Raw genomic sequence first — 23,232 nt, forward strand, 5'->3', positions numbered from 1 at the left:
TTTTAAGAGAGAACAGGAAGGAGGTGTGAAGACAAAAAGTTGCAAGAGGCTGGAAAAGAGGGAATTAGCACTTTCTCTAGTCCCACGAATGATCATCTTCTCTGACAGTATTCCTCATAAGAGGCAATGGCAGCAGAGGGAATTAAGAGAACTCTGCACCATGGGAGACTCAGGCTCCAAGTCATGGGCTGTTGTTTACTGTTTGTTGAGGTTATTTGCATCTCATGAATTTGGTAATATATTTAGTAGCTTTCAGGTTTTGTCAGGATCTCTGTATAATATGTAGGGGAATTTAATTATTGGGAAAGGAGGGGAGAAAAGAATGTGAGCAAATTAACCTTCATCTTGTGTATATCCTTGAGTAACAGCAGTCAGACATTGTGCTTTAAACACCTAAAACTTATTTTATATTTATTCTTTCTTTAGAAAAAACAAAACAAAACAAAAGAAACCAAAAAAAAAAAAACCCAGACAAAACCAACACATGAAAAACCCCTCAACCAAACCAAGAAAAAAAAAGTACCCTGCTAAAAGCTTTTCTGCTTTCTTTATTTGATTAAGAAATAAAACATATTTCTTGTGTTCTTCTGGTTCACATGCTTGTGTGTCCACTGTGCCACCAAGCCATGACAGACAGCTACACTCCTGAGATCCAGAAGTAGGACAAGGAACACAGAAAGCATCATGAGAGACAGAGTGTGCTCCATAAGGTTCATTTGCTCAAGAATGAAGCACATGCAGGTTAGGCAGAGGCTGAGGTCAGGTTGCCTGTTTTCTGTGTAAAACCTCAAGTCACAGAGTGAATTGGTGCATCAAATTTGACACTTCAGCTTTTCTGTCTGTAGTATCTTTGTATGCTTTGTATTATGGATCAAAAACTATGGTAAAGTAAACATAAAAATTATTTAACAAACCTGAAGCAGTACATTTGAGTGAAAAATAAGCCTTTTAAAAAAGCATTTTGACTTGCAGGGTGCAGGAGGTTTTAAATAATTATTGTTGTGAGTTACAGAGTTTTAATAAATAACAATATATTTTCTTTGGTCTCAATTCTGTTTTAAATAGTATCTTGCACTCTATTATCCAGCTAGTCTGACCTCAGTATTTGCAGCAACCAAATCCAAGACTTCAGCAAATTTACCGAAGGGAAAATATGTTTCTAAAATGTAGAACACCCTCATGGTGTGAAATAATTTGAGCTAAATTAATGTTACTAAATTAAAATTAAACAAAGTTAAGCTGTTCCAGTTCCCAGCATACTGTTGGCCTCTGCCACTCTTTCATGTTACTCCCAGAGACAATTTTGGAGGAAAAATGTCACAGAGACCATTCTCAGTTGTCACCCTGCATGATCTGTAGGCAGCAGGCATTTACTGGTATAATTGCTTTGCCAGTTGGTCTCAGTTTCTGGGAGTATTCCCCAGTATAATTTGCACACTATTTGCATATTTAGCCACTAAGACTTTTATTTTTGAGATTTTTCAGTGGGACATTTTTGGAAGAAAATTTTCTTAATCTAACAACTGTGGTGAGGTATAAATTTTTCTGAAGAGGGGAAACAAAACAATTAGGGCAAAATGATTTTTCCAAAGCTTTTCTGTTTCTATGCTGTGGTGCCTGAAATAAGATATGCCCTTATTGACTCTATCAGAACATCTACTCAATTTTTTAGAGAAGCTCACTGCCACTGGGGCTGAGTGGCCGCAAGGTAGTTGTGCCATTTCTTCATCCCTTTTGGGCTGAAGTGGCTATGCCAAAATGCCATGAGCTCTTTGATACCCCACCCTGAGGAGCTTCCAGCAGGCTCCAGGACTACCCAGAAGTGCAGGGCATGGCTGCAAACCAAGTCCTGATGGTGAAGGTTTTGATCAGCCTCTCTCACCTGTTAGCCTGGCTGGAGCAAGGACTTCATGCATCTGATGGGAAACTCCTGATTTAGGAGCCTGAAAGTAACATTTGTGAGGAAAGCAACTCATGGTAACATCACTGCAGCACTTGGGGCATCCTGAGTGTATAAATGAGCCTTTCTTGACTTCATCTGTGTCTGAATGTCCTGCCTGGTAGCATCTCTGTGTGTCATTTTGTACACTTAATTAGTCAGGGACTGCACTGAAGCACAGTTTGGCATCTGGCCCATGATTTCATTGTGGGAGATTGATAACATCCCAAAGTCAGAGCTGAAATTTGTCTGCAGGATGCTATACTACTCATGCAACAAAGACCTAGGAAGCTATTGAATCACCTTAGGGACATAATTTCTTCTCTTCATTCATACCTGGTTCTTATTCTCCCTGGATATAATAATTTCTGAGCTTGTGACCCATAGGGCTCCCATGGGTCTGTCCTGCAGGGTGCTGAGTAATCACTTTCCACCTTAATGTCACTGGAGATGAAGGCACTCACCATCACATGAAAAAAAAATCCACCTTTGATTTCTTCATTCTCTTTCATTTTTGTCCTTTACATTTTTTTCTGATTTTTGCTTATATATAACCTCTGCAACGGTGTCAACTACACTAACATATGGTAATGCACAAGAAGAAAAGTTACCTCTCCAGCATTAATTAGGTTACTGAGGAAAATATGCAGCTGAACAGCAATTGCTAATGAAAAAAACCTTACATTACTACAAACCAGTGCATGGCTGAAATAGAATAGAAGCAAATGATCTAATCAGTCAGAGATTGTTTGCTCCATTTGCAGAGGTATTGAATTCAATTAAAGATTGCAATACTTAAAGGAGATCATTTAAATCTCTATTTATAGGAAAGGTTCTTTTAAGAAACCTACAATGTTTAATTGATGGAGTCTCTGCTCCCTCACAGATGTTAACAAAAGCAATATATGATGCAAGATCCACATGGGACTCCCAGAAAGTATGCTGAATACTGTTGTGCATGATTTTAGATGAAGGAAGTCTTAGTGCTTCTGAGACAGAAATGCTTTTTGCTGAAGACTCTAAATGAAGGTTTTCCCATCTTGGAAATATTTTAACAGTGGATGTTTTGGTGATGACAGACATCTTAATTATTGCACTGTGAAATGTAAATTTTTCAAAGGGGAGAAAGGTACTCAAAGCTTATTGAATGTCAGTAGTAGGTGAATGCCTGATTTTTCTTAGTGCCTTAAATCGTCCCCTCTACTCCCCCTTTGATTATAATGGCATTCAAGCTGTCAGCCTCCATGCAAGGCACTGGGTAAACACAGAGGAAGTGACAGTCCCTGCCTCCAGTATCTCATATAATAAACAAAGGTATCAGTAAGGAGGAGGGAAAAAAGAGGAATTCAGGAGGCGGGAGGAAGAGGGAAATGAAGCAATCATTGTGTTCTTTCAGTGTCAACAAGTGTGCAGATTTGCAGCCATTGGGAGGGACACTTCACTGCCCGGTGGTTTTTTTTTTTTTTTTTTTTTTTTTTTTTTTTTTTGGTTTTTTTGGGGGTTTTTTCAGACAGCTGTAGGGTGACCACAGAGCTACAGCAGATTCTGCATTGGGCAGCTGGGCTGCCTGGTCAATCATTTGGTGCAGAATTGGCACCAGCTGGGTGGTCAGTGAGATGTTTCCTCTGCTTCACATTTTGCCATTGACACCTGGGGGAATCCCTAGCCATTCCCCTGGCAGGGAAGCTGAGGACCGAAGGAGAGATCCTTTGCTCCCCCCACACTGCATGGGAGGAGGCCAAACATTTTGCATACCTTCATGAGCATGGAAAGAAAAACCCCAGCTTAATTTTTGCAAGAACAGGACTTATGTTACAGGAAAATATGTGTTGCTAACCTTTAGGGAACCTTGAGTATGCACTTGGACTCAGAAATCATTAATTTCTTCTAAGAATATCACCTTTTTATGGAGCTATTCAGCAAAATGATACAATTAAGTTCTTCCTTCTTTTTGCCTTTTATTTTTAACACTTTTAAAAAAGTCTAATTTGCAAGTTTTTCTGTTCAGTCATAAAGGTGATAAACATCTTTTAAAACTGAAAATAAAGATTCTTGTGTTGTAGATCTCCAAGAGCTGAAATGTTAAACTAAACACTGAGTACTGCAAGGCTTGCAATAAAAATTGCAAGAGTTGGCAGAAGCCTGAAAGGCTTCAAAAGGACTTAGAGAATGGGTTTTACTTGAATTAGGAAAGCCCAATCAGGTCTTTAGTATCTCTTTGGCATGGCTTTGTGAATCTGTATTAACTGGAAATCATAAATGAAGTGATAGTAAATCAAGAATAATATGCTCATTTCTCATCCCTTTCTAAGCATTTGGTTATGACAGCCTATCCACAGACCAGCCTCTACTCTCATGTACTGGAAACCATTTCTGAAAATTGTGTGCAAAACAGCTTTTTTAAATTTTCCATAGCATATTCTGGCAGTTCTCCTTGTTCTCATTAGTGTGGGCTCTTATCAATAACACTAAGCCACTTCGCCAGCAATTGCTCTATACTGTGAGATAATTACATGTTTGGGAACAATAGGCACTGATTTTTGGTCAGAACTAAACCAATGAACTGAAGTTTGGTCAGTTGCCTTGGAGGGCATACATCAGGTGAAGGGTATGTTTCTTTACATATACTGAAGCAGCAGATTTAAACAGCATTCATTGTAGCAGGGACAGTGGCAGTCTTGGCACAGAGACTTCACCTGCCAAATAAAAACAAGCACTGGAGAAAACAGGGGAGTTATCTATTGGAAAGAGTTCAGTTTTAAGAATGGTAGTTGAACAAATGACCTCTACACAGGATAGCCAACGTGAGCATGTTTTATGGAGATACACTGATCATTAAATGAATGACGATAACATTGATAGGAGGATGAGTTTTTTCCACCCATTTTGGTTTAAAATTATGTACTGTGTGGTTTTCAAAGCCCTGTTTCTATGCACAAGCGTTTTCTTTTCATGTATCTGCTCTTCCACTTCTTTCTCTGGATGGTCACACCAGCTACCAGAGTTCATCAGCCCCAGCAGGCAAAGCTCTTCCCCAGGGCTCTAATAAATCACAAGGATTTGACTCAACAGATGCTCACTAGTGCAAAGTGAATCCCACAGCTTCCAGTGTCCCTGTGCTCAGCATCCACAGATGTCCCTTAGCTGACAGATCCTGGGAAATTTCATTGTTCAGGACAAATGTCATTTGCAGTAGGATCTCTGTGCAGAATGATAGTTGTGAAGGTATCAATTGCAGGTAAACAGAAATTTAACTAGATGCATGAAAACCTCGCACTTTTCCTTGTGGTTTTTTTGTTGTTGTTGTTGTTGGTTGTTTGTTTAAAATATCATATTAAGAATTTTAAGATGCTTCTAGTGATTTTTGATCATTTCATTAATTGTTTTAAAACATAATTGTCAACATCACTGACACTCAAGGCGTCTAATAAATTGAAAAGAGGATCCTGAACATTAAACTTCTTTATCTTTGTTTTAATATTTGCTACCTGATCACATTAGATTTTCCCAATCTACTGCAAAATATTTGTATATTGAATACTGACTTTTCTGCTGGAGTACTGGAGTTGTGTAAATAGGCTGTATAAATTGTTGTGTAAATTTAGAAAATTCAGTACAATTGCCTCTTGAACTCGCTCATTGTTTTGCTGTCTTCAAGTATTACTTATATGATCTCATGGTTGTCTGTCTGTCCATCTCAATAAATACTGCATTCCTTGACCAATTCAGTCAAATCTGGTTCAGCATAAAGATCTCAAGGATATTAAGATCCCAGAGAAGCTAAATTGTGTCAGTTCTGGCACCCATCCTGGTCTCCTGTTGCATATTGCAGAGCCAGATCTTCCCCTGCTTTGTGTTTAAAAATCAAAGATGAAAGAGAACAAAGTATGAATGTGCTTAGGATGAGTTTCTCAGATTCATTAATGTTTCTATATTCCATCAATGTTTTTGAAAATCTTACCCTGTGACACTTTAATATATAAAAACTCTAACAGTATCCTTAATTGTCCCAAGCTCAGGGGATAAGATTTGCTGTTTGTTGTTGTTGGCATTTGTTGGAGAGGAATGGTTCATAGAGGCTCTTTGGAGCACAGTAGAACAGCAAAGGCAAATCCTAACCAGTTGCATGGAAAACTACAGGCACAGAAACAGCTGAATGTGGTCAGCAATGCTATTTCGTTCCTACTGCACTGCACAAAAGACTTCTGGTGTGTCTTTGGCTCTGTTGTGGATTTACTTCATGAGGCACCATCCAGATGGGATGGGTTTCCAGCTCCTCCAAAGGAAGTCACACCATGGAATTTCTGTTCAGCCAGTGGGATACATCTAAAACCTTGAGCACGGCTTTGAAACTACCCCCTATGGTGTATACACACAGGGGAAAAAATCTGCTTGTAAATGAAATTACAGCAGTGTTAATAATCCAAAGAATGGCAAGATGCTTGCATAAATTGCTGATTAATTAGTTGCAAAAAAAATTTCTTTTTTAAGTTTAGTTTGAGAGAAAAGGATCTCAGGCCACTTGCTGCTTTAATTTTGATGGTCTTTCATGTTTAATGACCAAGTTAATTTATAACAATTTGTTTTATTATGGTTTTGTTAACCCAGATTGGTTTTATCCAGTCTCAAATTCTGACACATTACTATTTTTAAATGTTGTGAAATTTAGTAGAGCAATCACCTTGACACCAATGTTTTTTCATAGCATGCTGCCTTTCTTTATTCCCAGTAAGTTGCTCATGCCGTGTTAGGACAGTAATATTTCTAAACCATCCCTTTGCATAACATGGGACAGCATCAAACTGTTGCTGAGCAAACAACAAATTCAGGCAGTGATTTGTTGCTGGTGAAATATTTCTCCTGCAGTTACAGCTCTTTGTGTCAACCTCTTTTCTTAGGAAGGGTCCTCACATGAAGCAATGCTTGTCTCTCTCTCACACTCTGTGCCTTCCACTGTTCCTTCTCAGTGCCTGCCAGCACACTAAATAAACATTAGGATTGCACAGAAATGGGATTGTTTCACCCAGGTGGAACAAAAGGTTGTTGCTGAGCTGGTGACCCTTAACTGTACCATCACATGGTTGTAATGCATTTTTCTGCATTTGGGGTGCTGAAAAAGGCTGGGTGTGCTACAGTCACTGATTCTCAGAAGACTTGAAGGATAGAAATCCTTGTATTGTGTCTCGGAGCTTCTGTTCTCCTGTGAAAAGAAAGCGAGAGTCGCTCAGTCCCCTTATCATTTTCTGGAGCCGTGCTAAACCTGAAGATCTCATTAACCACTTCCTTTGGTGCACTTTTATGATTGAAGTGCTGTGTGTTTTACAAGCTTGGCTCACACAATTTCCTTTCAGAAAGCATGGAATAGTACATTCTATTTCTTTTGTGTGTGATTCCTGAGAGCTGAGAGAAAGAAAAGCAAATTGACTCAGGGTGTGACCTTCTTCTCTCAGTTGAGATAGCCCAGAGCAGGCACTGTGCCCTGATAAAGTTTCCAAGTGCTGCCACACTTGCAGCCCCCCCAGTGCTCTGCAGCAGTGTCAGTCCTGCTGCTGCAGCCAGCCAATGGATTCCAGGTGTTTCCATAGCACATGGAGCGCTGGGAGAAGAATTTTCTTTCCATATCTAATTCATCAGGCTAATTGCTGCAAGTTGCAGTGTGCAACCTGCTTTTATGTGTGGCTGGCAAGGACATGATTACAAGAGTCTGTTGTGTGATGTTTTATTGAACATCAAGCGTGTATCATAGCTCTTCAAAATGTAGGTGATACAACTGTATTAAATACTGAAAATTTCTTCTAAACACAACAGTGACAGCGATGTGAGAAACCTTTCTACTCACTTACAGTGATTAAGACCAAATCTTCATTCACAGGCATGCCTGCTTCACAGGCTGCAGATCATTTTCTTTAATCATACAATTCTTGGGACTTTCAGTTAATAAATTAATTTTGAAGTTTTCTTCAAAATCCTTTTTTTCCCCCTCTGTGGTTAGTATCAACATTCTGTGTCTGTCTTGAATAACTCAATAAGTACTTTATGATTTATTGATTTATTTAATTTAATCCATTAGCTAAACTTGTCTTTAAATATTTGTTTTCATTCTGTAATCAACAGTTGATTCGAACAGCTGAAACTTATGTTTTGTTTATATGCTGGCACTACTTCAGAGTTAGATACTTCCTAAGTGTTATGTCTTGATGCTCTTTGCCTAGAACATCTGCAATTCTGCTATGAATAACTTTGCATGCAGTGTTTATTTCTTTGCATAGTTTTCCTTTCACTTAATGAACCCCTGTTGAAATGTCTCTTTTTTGCAGTATGGTTTTGCAAGCACATACATATATTTATGCACACACAGACATACACATTTTTAAAAGCCAGATAAAGTTATTAGATTAGAATTTTTTTACTGTGAAAGGGAGTAGTAAATTCTGCAAAGAGACTCAAGGAAGAAAGCTATGAGACTTGCCAGTTTCTTCAAAGAGGGAACATAAATGATGGGCAGGGGCGTCTGCATTAAGGAAGAGAAGAACTGAAATTTTTCCTTGGATCCAACTATGCCACTCTCTCCTAGAAGTGCATAGGAGCATGGAGTGAGAAATAGGAACCATTTTCTTAAAGTCCACTCCAGAAAATCTGATGATATATTCCTCTCCATTAATAAATAACCAAGTACTTCCCCTCTGTGAGATGATGATGGGCTGAGGATCAAATCCATTCCTGGCTTTGATGTGTTCAGCTACATCACTTCGGATTGTGTCTGTATCTAAAAACACAGTGCTGCAAGTACCAAGGTTTTGGGAGAACAGGTAGCAGGTAGAAATAGTTCTGGAAAGATCAGAAACCATGGGAAGGAAGCCTGAGTGAAGAGATTCCATGGTGTTGATATTCCCTCAGATCCTGGAGGAAAGAGGCTCACAAGGGGAACAAACACTTGAAGGTACAATGTTCTGTGTTATCTTGCTAGGTCTTTAAATCCAGACACATAGTAAATGTTTGGACCTTTGTGGGTGGATCCTGTCAAGGAGAAAGACTGAAGAGGACGACCAGGCTTTTGAAATGGCCATCAGCTTGCAGGTTTTTATCAGCTCCCAGCATAACACTATAAATACAGAGAAGATTCTGACAAGTTCATGAATTAGGAAAAAAGGATGAAGTCAGAAAAAATGGCCTTAGACATACGTCAAATGAAAAGAGCACGTTATTTTCAGGTTTTTAAAGCAGGACATCATTATCTGTGCTGAGTGATGCTGTGAGGGTGCTGGGAACAGCACGAGTGAGGTTCTGATGTCCATGTAGCCGTAGCTGATTCCGCTGACTAACAGATCATTTGCTTTTCTCTTCCTATCCAGATTCTCCTGTGATTTTCACAAATGTGCTGGCATTAATTCCAAAGAGAAATATTCCCCCTTCTTTATGTCTCTTTCAGGTCATATTGTGGAAAAATGAGCATAGATCCTGTCTCCATGTTTCACGAGGCCACAAATTCACTAAAATTAAGTGTCTGGGAATTTTACTGAATGCTTTAGGGACATCCATCTAGACTTAATGCGTTCAGAAAAGCTGATAATTCCTTACATTAATACGAAGACTTAGTTGCTTAATTCCAGGTTCCCAGAGTTATTGAACATGACAGTCTGAATGCATTTTCTGTAGGTGTGATGGACTTGGTAATTAACTGATGTAATCCATACCAAAGCATTATCAATACCTTCATATCCCACAGTGTAGGATGGCAGTGGTAGCTAGATATGTATTGCCTTCTAAAAATTAAGTATTTGCATATGTAGTTGAGTGTATAAACTTAATTTTTTTTGCTACATTTTTTATAACTAGGATAGCATGAACGCTTAAAATATTTCCTTGATAATGGTATTAACATTTTTTTGTCTCTGGGGTGGTGGTGGTCGCTTTTTTCACCATGCACAGGAATAATCTTAGAAATAATATTTTCTAAAGTGATTAAAATGGCCCAATATTACAGTTAAATGAGGCATAAAGGCAGTTGTGGTATTTTCCTTATGAAACTACAGTCATGATTAAAAGCACATGCAGGAGACAAGGGGTCAGGATGTTGTTATTGTCTTCCCCAATGATTGATGGAAGAATTATTTTTGATGACCAAAAATAGTTTTTCAATTTTTATCAGCAGCATACCAAGAATAAAAAAGAAAAATTTCTGTTCAAAGCTATTTCTGTGTGATTTAAAAAAAATTATTATTCCTTATTTTTAAGTACAGGCAAATTAAATAAAAATTTTAAAAAAAAGAAAGTTTCAAAATTAAAATCAAAATAAGACCAGTTTTTGAAAAGTGTTTTGTATTAGATTCATCTAATTAAACATAAATCTGTAAATGGTTGAGATCAGCCCAAAGTTTTCAGTCAACTGTTTGAAAAGCTTTGCAAATCTGTTGAGGCAGTGCCTCCTCTGCAATCTTAACTGACTTTAGTATTTAAATTTTTTGCAATAGTTTTTGTAGTGCTGAGTCCACACAGAAATAGAGAACATTATCTGTGGTTTTAGTGTTATACAGGTAAATGCCTAAAGAAAATCCTACAATTCATTTAACCCTACATTTAACATCTTTGTATTACAAATATCTTTATATATTAATAATAGCTATCAGCTTGCTTAGTCTGTGAATAGATTGAAATGCTTTTTTTTTTTTTTTCCATAAGAGGGAGGTAACAGATGTCTGACATGATAATTCCACCATATGGCTATTCCATTTTCTTTGTAGTGCAATATTAAAATAATAATGATAAACACTGAGAAACGTTAATCTTAGTAGGTGGAAGTTTCAGCATTGTTGAAGAAACAACAAGATTTGATTTTAGCTTAGTGTTGAACATTAGAGAGGGTGTATTGTTTTCCCTCTAGAGTCCTGGGTTGGTAGTAAAATGAGCTAGATAACTCAACAAAAATGGTTTTGTAACACAGTGTGCCTTCTTTTATTTATTTATTTATTTTTATTTCTGATGTTCTGAATGATATAGCTGTTCATATTTCAGCTCACATTCGGAGTTTAAGCACACTTTTTCAACAGAATTACTTGCAAATTTTGCTTATGCTGTTCAGGTGACTAGCAAGCCAAACCAAATGCCAAGTTTTCTTTTTGGCAAGGCAAGATCATCAGTAAAAAACTGTACTCACATGACCTAGGTAGATGGAGCCAAAGGGGTTTCCCCCCCTTTGAGGAAAGAAAAATAGATAAATATTATAGGAAGTGTATTCAGGTGTTTCAGTCAGGGAACAAGGAGAGTCCATATGTCCATGGGAGAAAATAAGAATTTAGAGTAAAACTCCTTGCTGGCATTCCTTGGTCAAAGAGAAAAATGCAGTGGCAGAGGTGAAAGTCACAGTGTGAGCACAATTTTATTTAGAAATACTAACAGTAAGATAGAGCTGTAAGATAGAGCAGGTGCATTTCCTGACTATTGGCTGTAATCATGGAAATTGCTTTATTTTTTTTGGTAGTGTAAAAGAAAATTTTATAAAATCTATTGCTGATGAGTAAGGTACATGAGATTTTTCAGATAACGCTTGTGGGGCCTCAGTATGCAGAGGAATTCCAGTTCAAGATAGTATTTAAATATATTTGTTTTTTTTAAACATGTTCTTAAGTAAATGCTGAGATTTGAAGGGATTTAAACATGTGCTTTTCAAGTCTTTTCTTGAGCCAAGTAGTTCCTTGAAATTAGAAATAATTATGTCTGTTCTGGTGCCATCTTAACCTAGGTCTAAGCTAAAGGTAAAATCTCAGTTCTCATTCATTCCCTACAAAAGAAATTCTGTTTTCTTTCATCTCTCTAATTAAGATGTGCCATGAGGAGTGGTTCTGATATCTAAGCCACTGTTCTGTAACAGTGAAAATTTGAAATGAATGAAATCTTTTACTTCTATCCAAGTAGAGCACCTGTGAATTACATTCTACAAAATCTCACCCACAGGTGATAGGGCATGTAAAGTGTACTCTGATTTGTACATTTTAAGCAGCTCATTAATTATCAATGTCAGCATTCTCTTAATTGTGGTTCTTTGTGGCCAGCAGAGCATTTACTGGTGATCTTTAGAGAGGATGGCTCATTACTCTGTCAGCTCTCCTCCTTTTTTTTTCCACTTGCTGTACCACACTACTGACAGTTAAAAATGCAGGAATAATTGACAGATTGTTTTCCTACATAATCTGCTATCATATTTGCCTCCAGAGCCTGTATTTAACTTCCTGTGGGAGAGGAGTGATCTGTGGAATCTTGAATAGAAGGTATTTAAGTGCTGCGAGGCCTTTCTTTGTAATGATGAAGTTTGGACAATGAAGACACTGAGAAGTTAGATAGAAGCAATTAATCTTAGAATATCCCATAGTTATAACAGTATTGGTGAAACTTAAGAATATTCAGCATGCCAGCAAATAAAACATGAATACACATAACAATAAACAAAAGCAGATCTCAGATATGTCAATATTACGGCATAATATAAATTTTAGTATAACTTTCTGCAGTACAAACTTTGATGGCTGTCTCCAAGTTTCCATCCCTGACTTTGACGAAGAAGAGCTGGGATAAATGTGGCTGATGCTCCTAATTATGTCAGTCCTTTTTGCCCAGGCCGGCAGCAAAGCTCTCATTTAATGCTGGTTTTCACTTGTGCTCTGGGAACTGGAGTGCAAAGGTCCATTGAAAGCAAAGAGGAGATGTTGCGTGGAACAACTTGCAGTCAACTCTTGACCAAGAGGAAACTGCAAATAGTGAACTAGAGAGGAAATTCCTTGGGCTGTGCTGGCAAGTTTCTTAGTATTGTCAAAGCACCTACATTTTTGTTTCTCTGAGAGGATTTGTTTCTCAAAGAAGGACAAAAGCTATTAGTACCACTCTATTAGTACCACTGAAAGCAGCCAAATAGCTAATTTTTTAAAATTATTTTTTAAACTTACAAATGAATATGCTCTGAGAGTTGGATCAGAAATGTGTATTATCCTGGCACCAGACATGGACAGAAAGTAAATGGTAACAGATCCTTGACTCTGGCAAACAAAGAAAACTTTTTGGTAACCATTTCATATACCAAGCCAAATTCTCAGTCACTGTGGTACAACTCCATTGACTTCAGTTGTGGACATCAGTGTAGCTGAGAGGAGAATGTGAGTTACAATATTCTAATTTTCTTGTTGTGTACCAAAATAAAAACACCCCCCCCCCAAAAAAAAAAACAAACAAAAAAAAAAACCAAAAAAAAAAAACCACAAAAAACAAACAAACCAACCCCAAAAAACAAACAAACCAACCCCAAAAAACAAACAAACCAACCCCAAAAAACAAACAAACAAAAAAAAAAAAGCAAGAGCTCTTGGGATGAAAATTTCAAATGAAAAATAGGCAAGGAGACAGTGAACCACCTGGGTTTGCAGTCCATCCTTAACCACCAGCTACTCAGGTAGACCCCAATATTTTGTGCGATGTACGGCATCTGCAAATGATCAAAGATTTAGGCCCAAAGTCAGGGTTCATTTATACAAGATAAATTAAGAGCAATAGATCTGTTCTTGGATAAGACTCTCTTTTCCTGAATACTATCCTACCATCTCAGTGCATTTAATTTGCTGAACAAATTTTCTGACTTGGATATTGTTGGAACTTGAACATTATTTGAAGTCACGTGGGACTCCACAGTTGCCTACACAGAGGCATATAATGCCAATTTGGTTGCTTTTGTGGCAACAAGAGGACCCTCCCTCCAAATTTTCTGTTCTTTTGCTCAAAAGAGGATGAAACTCCTAACAGCATAATGTCAATAACCTTAATATTTAACTTCCAACACCTTCTTTACAATCAGAGTGTCTCTTTGGCTTTTGCTAGGGAGAAGGGTCTTTGCTTGTTTTGCCCAAGTGACCAGTTCAAATCCAGCAATCAGCAGAGACAGGGCAGGGGAGAGCTTGGGTCCCAGGTGAGTTTTACCATATATAAAAAGTCAGCAAATGGTTACAGATTTACAACACACACAGCCCTGAACTGCATTAATCAGGCTTTTCATTTTCTTAAAATAAAATCATACAGCTGAACAGAAGAAAGTATTTCAGGTTAAGCTGCAGTCCTAGTTTTTCAAACAAACAGGTTTTTTTCTTCTCTCATATGAGGAGGGTAAAAAAGGTAATTGTATTTTGTATGGTGATAGAGAATTTGTGCTGGTTTCAACCAGCTGCTGAAATCAGTGATAAGAGGCACTGGCCTCCCCCACTACTGCTGGATAAAGAGCTGCTGCTGAGTCTATTTCTCAAGCTTAAGCCAAATTGCTTTGAAAGCTTGTGAAATTCAATTTGCAAGAGAATGGAGGATCCTCTCCATGTAATTTCAAAATGTGAAAAATAGTAATTGCTTTTACTTCATTCAGACTGTCCGTGTAGGTAAAATGGCCACAATCCTTTCTGCCCCAGCCTCCTCTGCCACTGGAGTCAGGAAGAGGTTGAACCCACAACAAAGTGTGGGAGATGCTGGAGCCCACTATCTTTTTGTCATGTCCTGTCCCTTCAGTGGGCAGGCACATCTGCTGAATGTGCCTTTCTGTCTGCTCAAGGCACTGCTTTGCATCTGGACAAATCACACAAAAAAGAGTTTGTTGCGATAGCTCTGTCGTTAATTGAGCGTGTTTGTGTTTGTTTCTTCAGCATGGAGGATAATCCTGTATATGAATTGTCTGGCTTGATCTCAGATTTATAATGTGTTTAGATTTCTTCCATTCGGTAGCGAACATAAGTATTAGTGGATTTTTTACAAGCCTCCTGTTAGGAGCCATCCTTGATCCTATGGCTGGCTTGCCTGCTGGTAATCTTTCTCCGTGCTTGAAGAGCTGACAAAAGCATCTGGGTCTCCCTGGCAGTAATTAGGGCAAGCTGACTGCCTGCTGCGCTGGAAAGTAGCTCTGAGTTTTGATGAAATGCAAATGCAAACTGCAAGCTGGCTGGTTACCCATGCTTTGTTTCCTTTATGCAGGTCTATACCTTTACACAGAGGAACCACTGCAGTCCATTGTGTTTAACTGAGACTATTATCTCAAGGGATATCTTTTAACTCAGAAATTCCACTGAACTCTGGTGTTATCTTGAGAACGCCAAGCTCAGAGTGAGGCATTGTTTTGTTTTTTTTTCTTTTTCCTTCTCTTGCACAGCTGTAAATGTAGAATTGCCTTTACAAATTAAACAAAAGCTTCAGTTTTCAGCCACTGAGCTTCCAAAAGATAATAGAGAAACCTTCCTCTACCTCAAAAAACTTCATAAGACATAGAGCAGAAGTCTCTTGATGCCAAGCCACTGAGTATTAAGTATTGATGAAGTTTCCTCCAAAGTAAAACATATAAGCCTTTAGGTAGAAAAAAGATACCCTCAGGTTGCAGTCTAGTAGTTTTGTGTCCAGGAAGCCTACCTCCCCTAAAGGTCATTGAACAGGAGCAGGAGAAGGGATGCTTAGGATATATTTTCCACTTACAGAATCCACTGTGCATTTGTGCTCATGGGCTTGAACAGCTTTGTTTGCCAAGGAGATGATTTGTAAACTAAGGGTGTAAGTGGTGTGTTGTCAATGACCACATGCCCAGCAAAAAAGTGTGGGGAGCAGCAGCTAGTTATGAAAATGTATCTGTTTGGATTTGGAGGGTTTTGTTTGTTGTGTGTTGGGGGGTTTTTTTGGTTTTTTTTTTTGTGGTTTTTTTTTTTTTTTTTTTTTTTTTTTTTTTTTTTTTTTTTTTTTTTTTGTTTTCTTTGATTTTTTTTTTCTTCTGCTGGAGAGAGTAATGGTTTAATTTGTGAGTAAAATCCTGCCTGGCTCCTCTTAACTTAGGGCAAAGTAGTCCTAGGGTCTGAAGATGCCTGAGATCCTGCTTCGTCTACAGTTCTGTCTCTGTGACAATGCTTATTGGTCTTGACTCTCCTTTCTTTGATATTCATTACAGTGCCATTACAAGGGTTCTGTTCTTCTACTGAAAGATAAAGCACCATCTTCTGATTTAAATGACAAGAAATAGAAATCTGGCATTATAAAATAAGAGATTTTGCTTTCTGTAAATCACCTGAATTTTTTTTAATTTAATATTTATCGTAATTTATTACTTCCTGATTATCAGATCATCTTCTTGCATTTCTTCTCATGTTGTATATCATACTTCCTTCAATCTCTGCCGGAAGCAGAGCATCCCCTCCCTCATCATAAGCATTAACACTCCACCCTAGACTGACTGCAGCAGATGCTATTAAGTCCTGCAGTTATTGTTCTTTTCTTTGCAGAGGTAATTATCAACAAATGCTGATTTATTTCTTTTTAAGATCATAAATGCATTTGCCACAGCACTGCACCTTTGCTGTCACTCATGCTCAGTTCCACCATGGTGTGCCCTGAATCTGTTTTGTGATACATGACACTATTATATCTCAGGGAGATTTGCTCTTCCCTTCTCTATGTAGTATGATTAATTTATATGCAGTCAATCCATGCTTGGAATGAAATAAGTTTTTCATCTTTTTGCCTTTCTTCATGTTTTTGTGCTCAGTGGTTTGTTTTTAGGTTGTTTTTTGTTGGTTTTTTTTTCTCTGAGAGGAAGGTTTCCGCAAAGCTGTTTTGGCATTTATTTTCACTGAGAAGCTTAGTTAAATAATTGAAACAGCCAAAAAATGGCTTAGAAAAGGGACAAAATGTATTTTCTTGTTTTGCTTCATGAGCAGCTGAGTTTGAATACCGATGCAGACACTAAAGCAAATTAGATTATCTCAGTTCAGTATTCTGCACCACAGTTCCAATCCCCATCATTGTCCCAATCCCCATATCTATGAGATGGAAAGATTAAGTAATAATGAAGACATGTCACTGCACCTGCTTTCACAGTATCAGGCTACACAGAGTAAATTCATCCACAGTTTTGCTTGTCCCCCTCTGGCGTTATTTGTTGTTCCTAGCTCCCAGATGAGGGTTCAATTGAGATCCCCACAGACCCTAAAAACACATTTTTAATTGTTGGCTGTTCACATTTGCCTACAAATTTTGAAAAAAAAGCTGCTTTTAAAGGTCTCTCTACATAAGTAAACTGTAAGCATCTGAGTTGATGTGTAGCTTCATTTGTTAGCACACCACAAAGCTGTAACAGTAGTGAAATGTTGAACACCTGGCACATAAGACAGTTTATTGGCAGCCACGGGCATTTTCTCAAATGGTGTTTTGGAAAGGGTAAGACCTCATCATAGCAAGGTTTTCAGCCCTGTGTGTAGCCTCTGAGTTCTCCAGAGCCACCCCACAACAGCTGTGTCCTACTCAGTCCAGGTTGTCTTGCAGCTTCTGGGCTTGCCTGTGACATCCTTTGCCCATCCAGCTCAGCACAGCCCTTGGCTCCTGCTGGCACAGCTTTGACTTCCCCAATAATTTCTAAGGATAGGTGAGATGAACATATGACATATGATGGGTGATGTGGCAACAGAGGAAATAAACTCAGGAAAAGGCTGCAAATCCAGAAAGAAGGATAAAACTCTGATCCCTTGCATTGCTCTGCCCTCTGAATAAATTACAGTCATGTCAAAGCTGTGCTGTGCTTTGGCACTGGCATGGCCTTTGGCTTTTAGTCTCTTTCCTTAGTCCAGCTATTTTTTTTCTCTTTAAATTCTTCCTCCTTTATCAGTCAGCATTGTTGATGTAAGCTTTATAATTTTTTACATGTTTTTTTTCTGCTTCACTGTTATGCACTGTGATGATGCTCCCCTTTGCTGTCTTCCAGCTGTTTTGATATTGGCTGGTTTTGTTGTTTTGGATTTTTTTTTTTTTTAATATCAAATGGCTCCTTGTTGTTAAGGTCATGTGCCATCAACCTCACTGAGAGAGTCTGAGTTCCATGGCAGCCATGTAATTGACTGGATATCATCTCACTGAAAGGTCACAGTATGCTTTAGAGGGTGCTTTTTGCCTTGTCTTAGCAGCATTTTGGATAGGTTGTTTTGCTTTGTGCAATTCCAGACTCTTGGTTTGAACTTACAGTTTTTCTTATTCTGTAAGTGGAAACTGTATTTCATATTAAGCATAATTTATTGTACTCAACAGCTGCTGTTATGATGCATCAGAAATGGCCTGTCATGATTGATATGTTTACACTGAACCACAGCATCTGGAATAATTTTCCCATGCATTTCTGTCCTCATCTGCTCAGGTCTGAAGCTTTGGGAAACCAAGACACATGAGATGAGGAGATAGGGAGTGGGAGGGAAGAATCCTACAGACCCTGTAGCTCTTCCTGACTTCTACTGATACTTCTACTAATACCAGGAGAGCTCTGCAGATGAAAAGCAGAGCAGGATGTGCATAAAATTCTGTTTGAGTGCTGAAAACAGCTCATGTCCCCTGTTGTTCTGCAGTGGCCTAGACACAGAGTTATCCTTTGGCTTGGTGCTGATTCGTGCAGTGGCAGCAGTGAGAATGTCTCCTGCTGTTTCCAAGGAAAGGACCAGATATCATCCCTTCTCTATGTATCAGTAGTCCATTTGTTGCTGGCTCTTCTGCAGTAAGTCCCTGTCTTTTTAGGTGATGTAACAAAAACATGAATAATAGAAGTATTTTAAGTGCCATTAAAAACTAGGCACAACCCTTGTAGTGTTGCCATAACTATAAGTTCCTCATTTTGTAACCCAGAGTTCATACCCTCAGGTTCTACTCTGCAGATAAGAGAGCTAGAAATTAGTATTTTTAAAACTTGAAGTGAAATTTTGATATATGCATTTGCAGTTCTGGAGTGTAGAGAACAGTGACTGATACCATTAAAACCTGAAGGTCTTACAGTGAAAACTGGCCACATGTATATGTGCCAAGAAAGAAAAAACCAAGGGTTTCACAGGAGTGTCCCCTTAACATCTTATTAATACACTATTTTATTAGCAATATACATTAGTGTATTAATGAACTTCAGAAATGGCTGATGCTTTCATCTAGAATAGTTATTGTAACAGAAGGCTTCTCAGGTAATTTTTATTGCTCTCCTGTGGGGTTGAAGGTGTTCTGGTACAATGGAGTTTGCATATTCAAGACACTGTAAGACTTATGAGAAGGTCATTTGCTAAAGACAAATGGTGAGTCTGAACAGCTCTGCTACCCTCTGTTTTACAGTCTGTCTTTGAACATAAATGGAAGCTTCAAAAGAATAATAATGCCCAAGCTGGTAAATAATATATGTCATCCTTGCGAATCTAGAAGAACTTTGCATGTCACTTCATTCTGTAGATATGACATCCCTTTGTTGTCTGAGCAGAGACCTTTGTAAATCATTTGCCCCATTTAATAGATTATTAATCAATTGCTGTGAACTGGGGAGTATTGGTGACTTCTGTTTTATTGGATGTAATCTTTCTCCTGTCGTAGGTGTTCCAAGGAATCAGGTTGCTATGACCCACTGTTGATGGCAGAGATGTTATTCCCTTGAAGGAAAACTTCTCCTGCAAGCTGTAAATTGAAGTTGAGAACTACATTTATTCTGCCTAATACCTCATGCTGAATTGTTGAATTTCGAACCAGTCCCATAGCATTAACTTTGGTACAAATTTGACAACTGTGCATTTCCAGTATTTATCTGAGTTGTATAATTTAGTACAAAATATTGCAACTGTTTTTTTGCATGTACTGTGCTTTAAATAATTCCAGTATTTTATTAGCTATCAAGTAGTTTGTATGCCAATTGGTGTTTTGAGGTTTGCCCAACATATTTTATGGTTGTATTGTAGTTGCTTTGAGTGTTTGTATGTTGTTGTGTTTGTATGTTGTTGATGCTCAATTTTTTCATATCATTCATGACACGGTTTTCAGACAACACCAAGAGGTGCCTTGATTTTATCAAACAGGGAGAGTGCATTTGAATAATAATCAGATTGAGAAATGAGAAAAACCTGAATTCAGCAACCCCAGGCATTTAAATATGTTCACTTTTAAATAATGCCTTACAATTTTTGCAGATGGTAGAGAACTACAGTGAGTTTAAATATCAAGAAAACTGCAGTAATTCTTTTTCTTTTTTTTACAGGTTTGGGGTTGTAATTTATTTTTTCCAGATGAGCAGATGCCCTTATATTTACAGCACAAAATGCAGATTGTATATCAATTTTTTTTTTTTTTAAAGTGGCTAGCTTAGTTCGATTTATATTAATGTATATTGACTTTAATGGCTGTGGATACTGAAAGTGCTTTCATATGAGAGGTTGCAATGAGCCATTGCAACTCAAGCCTGATTTCCTGTGTGCCTCCTATGCCTGTTTCCTGGAAAGTAGACACTCTTAGGATCACATGAGACCAGATTCTGTTGAACCGCAGTGCCATAAATTTGAATAGCCATGTGTGTAGGCATCCAGAATAAAACTACATGAGAAAAATGCAAGTAGAAACCTTGGTCAGTCTCCTTAGTTATGTGGAGAGATAAAGTAACCATTGAAAGTCCTTTTAGCCACTTCACAAGATACTTGTGAAGGCTTCTTTTTGAACTTCCCTTCTGTGACTTCTACTATATATTTCTCCGTTCAGGATCAAGCATTTTTTGTGTCTCTGGTCTCTCTTTGACAAGTCTATTCTTCTAACCAGCTGTGTCAGGCTTCAGAGATGCTTTTAGAAACACCTGTCCTGTGGTAGAGAAGCTTGACAGTCATTCAATTTATATCTTTTCCTAGTAATTCACGAAATTCAACTGTAGAGTCAGAGCCGACATGTTTCTTCATTTTTTTCTAGCATTGCTGCCAATCAGTGTTAAAATAGAAACATTCTCCAAGAGGATCAAAATTAGTGCCCAGAGAGGTGAGTTAATTGTGCAGAAAGCTAAAACATGAACCTTTCAACTTTTCTCACCATCTCTCTTCTGTGTCCAGCTGCTAAACCTTTCCATTTCTGGGCATATTTTGCTCTTCACCTTTTATTCCCATTGGACTCATAACAGGGCAGTGTATTTCTCCCAGTAGTTCCTACCCCAAGGCATAAACCCAGCTAATGAATGATCTTTTCTCTGTCCTTTGCTCTGCCTCTCAAATAATCTCTTTTTGTCCCACGTGGATGAGAAGAGTTGCCTTCACACAAGACTTTTTCTTTCTTTCTTTCTTTTTTGGTTCACAGCCAGTAATGAGATTTTGAGTTCTGGAGATAGCAAAGAGGCGGCCCTTGGGGCAAAGCCATCAAAGTGCCTATGCCATGGCTGGGTCAGCAGGTGATCAGAGCTGCCCTGTAGTCCATCCACATGAACCACTAGCCACAAGATCTGTAGTCCCTCAAATGTGCAGGAGGACAGATGTTCTCCATTGCCAATTATCAACAAAGCACAGACGTCATTTTAGAGTGTCCTGGCCCTCAGCTGGAAAATAGATGTAATTTTTATTCCTCTGTGTTGGTGATGCTTAAAAGGTTTTGTGAACATGTAAAAAAAATCCATTTGGGATTTTGAGGTCTGATTGGCAGATTTTTTCTCTTCAAATATCCTGGGGTTAGTATTCTCTTTGATGCCTCAAATTGTAACCATATAGTTCAGTTCAGTTTTAGCCTCCACATGAAATAAATAGGATGAAAGTAGGATTAGCTGAGCAGGAAGTCTTTTTAAGTAAGCTAAAGAAAACAGTACTTTCCCCATTTCTTTTTTTTTTTTTGTCTGAGAGGAAAGTTTTGGAAAATTGTCCTGAAATGCTTCACTCATTTTCTCTATCTGGATGAGAAGGAGCACTATATCATACATCATCAAGATGTCTTGTGATTGTCTTCCCATTATAAAATAATGTAATAAAATAACACTGAAAATGAAACAGGAAATGAAAAATTTGAGACTGTAGAGGAGAAAGGGTTCTTAATGTTTAATAGCTGCCACTAAAGACCCTAATTCAGGCTACCAGTTCTGATGCTGTAAGTAAGATGAGGTGTAAAACATTGTTTAAAACATATGTGCTGTGAGGCTGGGCTGTGCTTTGTGTTTCATGATTGATAAGGTATTGTCCCTAAATAAATCCAGCAATTCTAGCTGCAGTGACACAAATAATAGGACATGAAGGTATGAAATAAAATGGCCAATTTGAGTGATAGAAAAAGAAGCTATGCTTCATTTGGTCTCCAAAAATAAGGGACAGTGAAGATATGATTGCCTTTCTTGAAAGGTTGTTTAGGATTTCTACCATATAAACCTCTCTCTGCTTACATTTTTTTGAGTGACTCAATGTGCACATTGTGCAGTGTATTTGTCATTTTTGAGAGGTATGTTAAGGAATGGTTCTGTAAAATTTTAAACAGTGTCATCAGATTCTGATTTGTTTGCAAATTATGTATTGATGTGTAAGGTGGCAAAACCAGGCAGAACACTGATCCTGAGAAAGACTGCAGCTCACAGAAGTAGTTGTCATTTTGTTTTTCTAATGGTCCATTTTTAATAGGCAAGCATCCAGCACCAGACACTTAGAAAAAATTTATTCTTCTATGCTTGAAAAATAATGTTAGCCTAAGTTATACTTACTGGACCTCTCCTACCCTTTAGCTGTCTGATGTTATTTATACTTAAAAATTATTTTCAACCTTTAACCTAATGAAAGAAAAAGCATGCTTGTTTCTTTGTAGCAAATATGTAAGTCGCAAGCAGATTAAAAACACATTTACAGACAAAATATATCTTGACTATACAAGACAGAGTGACAAATACAATTGGCTTCTTGTGTTCATTTCAAGTGGGGCTTAGCTAGTGCCTGTGTGGTTGTAATCTCTGTGAGGTTACTTTATTAATCAGAACACATGTTTTCAAGTGGCAGTCAAAAAGATGAGGGCTTGGGGTTAAAAGACTTTGAGGCATAATAATTCTTAATCAAAATCTCATTTGGAAAAAAATGGCACCTGGATTAAGTACAGCACCGGGAGTCTTCCAGGGAGTGTACAGCGGCCTGTCTTGACAGTGATTTATGTTCTTTTCTGCCTGCCATGCCCAAGTATATTATCTAGGTTGACATGCATATGTACACATATCAAGCAAGGTCTCAGCACCTGCTACAATGCCCACACTGGATTTATCCTTGTTGATACCTCGGAATATTGGTCGAGAGCGAAGGACGTGGTCCCTTGACACATATCAGCAAGACGTGGCACGACACAATTTCAGCACAAGCTGGGCATATATTTAGACTCAGCAGCAGAAGTAATTAAGAGTGGAGTTTGATTGTCATCTGGCCTTGCAGTTGTTCTTGCCATGTGAGTCTGGCAACCTGTAACCTCACAAGTCAACAAGAAACCACCCAGTTCCTGTATTCTTTGACATTTCAGGGACTATTTCTGTGTAG

General features: G+C 38.1%; 1 protein-coding gene across 10 annotated transcripts in view; it reads left to right on the forward strand.

Moving 5' to 3' along the window:
* Nucleotides 1-23,232, forward strand: part of NRXN1 (neurexin 1) — a 672,393-nt gene that overhangs the window by 578,101 nt on the left and 71,060 nt on the right. The window lies entirely within an intron of this gene.

This window comes from Onychostruthus taczanowskii, unplaced genomic scaffold (assembly GCF_017590055.1).
Source record: "Onychostruthus taczanowskii isolate IOZ18803 unplaced genomic scaffold, ASM1759005v1 scaffold80, whole genome shotgun sequence".
Taxonomy (NCBI): Eukaryota; Metazoa; Chordata; class Aves; order Passeriformes; family Passeridae; genus Onychostruthus; species Onychostruthus taczanowskii.